This window comes from Tupaia chinensis, unplaced genomic scaffold (genome assembly GCF_000334495.1).
Source record: "Tupaia chinensis unplaced genomic scaffold, TupChi_1.0 Scaffold144682_1, whole genome shotgun sequence".
NCBI lineage: Eukaryota > Metazoa > Chordata > Mammalia > Scandentia > Tupaiidae > Tupaia > Tupaia belangeri.
The window spans coordinates 632,606-635,844 of NW_006204543.1; the positions used below are offsets into that span (position 1 = coordinate 632,606).

At 58.5% G+C, this 3,239-nt stretch overlaps 1 protein-coding gene across 1 annotated transcript in view; it reads right to left on the bottom strand.

Moving 5' to 3' along the window:
- OTUD7A (OTU deubiquitinase 7A) overlaps nucleotides 1-522 on the bottom strand; it is a 28,756-nt gene extending 28,234 nt beyond the window's left edge. Inside the window, exon 1 of the mRNA XM_027767795.1 lies at nucleotides 407-522. The gene's annotated coding sequence lies outside the window, so the exon portion shown is untranslated. The remainder of the gene's footprint in view (nucleotides 1-406) is intronic.
- Nucleotides 523-3,239: the final 2,717 nt, after the last annotated feature.

The following is a 3,239-nucleotide window of genomic DNA, read 5'->3' on the forward strand; positions in this document are numbered from 1 at the left end:
AATGCCGAGCGCGCCTCCACTGCAGATGGCTCCTGAGGGGGTGATCTCTGGTCTCCTACTTCTTTACCTTCCTTTCCTCCATGAGCAAGAGAGACAGAGACACAGAGAGAGACGGAGACAGAGCTAGAGATGGAGACGGCGCCCCGCGGCCCTTGTGCCACGATCCACCCCATTCTCAGCCGGTCTTGATCGTGGGTCTGTGAGGACAGGGCTCTGGGGACCCGAGCCTGGGCCCTTTGCAGGGGTCTCCCCAGCATGCATCCCTGGGGTGACGACAGCCCTAAGCCAGGCGCACCCCAGTCTGCGGTCTGCCTGTTCTAGCACACGCCCTCCGGGCTATCTGCTCCCGAATGCCGGAGCTGTCCCTGGAGGTGGCAGTGCCGGGACCCGGGGCCGCGGGACTTACTCTCAGGTGTGAGGTGCTCTGGTGGCAGCGTCAGGCGCTGAGTCGGTGTGGGCCAGGCTGCACCTGCCCGAGGTGGCCCATTGCTGCCCCGTGAGCGGTGAGGGCACGGCCCTGGGGACCTGGACAAGAGGGCCAGAGAGGAGGTCACACTTCATGGAAGGTGAGTTTAAAACTTCATGTTAAGAATTTTTAAAATATTTTAGAAAGTCAGTATTAACATTTTAAAACTGTAAGTGATTTTAAATATTCAATAAGAATATTCCGAAGCGTTCTGGATGTGAGTCCCATTCCTAGCACGATTTCCACCTCTAGTTTTCAGACCAGTGCGGCGTCGGGAGGTGAGCGAGGAAGACGGACACCTCTTGGTGCTGGCTTAGAGCCGAGGTGGAGGTGGGGCCCAGAGAGCCCACATCGTGGCCGAACAGTCCAGGGAAGGCAGACCTGGCTCCTGGAGGGCTCACAACAAACCCTATGTTCTGAGGGCCCAGAGGGCGGGGGCGGGGTGGCCCAGGGTCTCTGAGCCAGGAGGCTTCATCAGGCATCCTGTACCTTGCCCAGCCTGGGTGTGGTCTGGGGGAGCCAGTGGGCTCTGGCCAGCGTCCTGGTGAGGGCCCCTCCCTGTGGCTCATCCGCAGAGCGTTCGGAACCACTGAGTGCTCAGAAGTGAGGAAGACGGAGTCTCATGATGGTGCCCGGGCCCCAGACGTCCCTGCCACACCTGTTTCCACGGGGGCTAGGTGGCCTGGGGGGGCCCGAGGGTAGACGTCCCTGCCCATCTCACCGTGTCCTGCCCGACCTCTCTGCGAAGTGAGACGGCAGAAATAAGCCGGTAACTGGCAGAGCAATTTGCTGAAATACTGGGTTGTCAGGACAGCCAGGGCATGGTTTCTACGTAGATATGCATCATGACTTTTCTGACGACTCAGTAAAAGCTTTAAGAAGTTAAAAAGAAGAAAGAAAGTTGTCATGATGCGTGGATAATCTGACTTTTCATAGAGAACAGTTGTGTTATTAGACGTGATAGGCAGCTTTCAGATACACAGTCAACACTCCACATCGACCGGCTTCCTCACACCACGAAGGCTCAGAAACTCGAAGCCTGCCGTTTGCCGGAGTGTGACGTAAAGCCCGCAGGAACAGCCCCAGAGATGCAGGGACCCTTACGGAAGGGGCGGTAGGTCCAGTAGGGTAGGTCGGGACACGTGCGAGCCTCACGGACCCGGTGTGGTGTGCTCAGGCTCTCCGGGGCACCTGCTCAGGGAGACAGTGACGGTGACGGCGAGAACCAGAGGCCCCGTGGAGGCGCCATCGCCAACGGCCACAGCAAGGATGAGAACAAAGCAGGCTGAGACGGCTTTACCAGACAGCGCCACACACAGTGCGCCCAGCCCAGGCGTGACCGTCTGTCCTTGTCTGTGTGGACACGGGTAAATGACACGACAGGCAGAGACTCTCCGTGGCCGACACGGGTGCAGGGCGGTCCAGACCGCGTCCCAGCTCTCCTGGCTCCGAAGGTTTGGTTCTGTTTTCACAACACTGTGCTACCTTTTCACCAAATGAACCGCAAAAATCTCTTCACCTGTGTGTGATGTCCCTGGTGTTTCTCCACAAAACTCTTCCCCACAGGGAGAGTCAGAGCCTGCACCGACCCCGGCCAGCACCAGGGCATGACTCTTAGAAGGAGTGTGTCTCCTGGGAGCCAGCGGGCCTCACTGCTTCCGGCTCTGCTGTGGGTGTCTGGCTGCGCCCCAGGTCCGCCCTTGCCCTGCACTGGATTTGGGAGACCGCGGCTCCCCACTCCTTCCCAGCTTCTGCTCCCGGGCATGCCCTTGGTTACGTGCAGCAGCAGACAGGCCTTCAGGCAGGTGAGGCGTTCTCCTTGCGAGACAGGCAAGTGGAGTAAAGGGGTACCTGCTCTTTCAGTTATCAGAGGGTGTGCACTCACCAGAGAGAAGACACGCCCCTCGCCGTTTCCCCACTGTCAGCCCTGGCACACCCACATGGCCAGCGTGCCTGCCTTGCCTCCCTTTCATTTTTAGAGTGAGAATTTTGCTATCAGGCACGCGCTCACCGGAGAGACAGACAGAAATACAGAAAGCTAGAAATCACCCCCCAGGGGTTGGCCACACTGCAATCCCGTCCCCTCTATTCTCTTGTGCATGCACACGCACGTAGCCAGCATGAGTTTCAACTCACCGGGTCTGGGACTGGAACTGCGGTCACCCACATGGAAGTTACGACATCCACTTGTCCCCCAGAATGTTTTACAAGCCACCAGGGTTGGGATTCGAACCTGCCAGCCATGTGGGATTTGGCTCAGCACCTAGCCACTGCGCCGTGGGCTGGCGTACACGTGGAGCAGCCTAAACACACGGGAGAGACGTGGTAGGACCCAGGACGAGAGTAACAGTGTGGGCTAAGCTTGGACTTGGATTAAACATGCATATTGCCATCTCCATGGTAACGTGAAAATGACAGACACAAGCACAGAACTTTCAGGAGACCACACGGGAGAAAAATGCTGTCCCCATGGCTGCTCACCAGTACCTTCACAATGCCCACCCCGGCCAGGTCCCAGAGCTCTCTCCAGGAAGAAAAGCTCAGAAACCAGGGCTCCTTCTATCTGAGCTGGGCCTCGCACCACATGTCAGCAGGTGACCGGCTGCACTATAGGGAGTGCTGGGCATGGGAGGACAGCTCAGTGGCCAATGACGGTTAGTGCGATGGTCAGAGGAGGCATTGCTGAGGAGGTGCCCCAGGGCGGAGGAGCTGGCCAGAGGGCAGTGGGGCTGGGCGGGCGAGCAGACGGCACCGTGGGTTGGGGCAGCTGTAG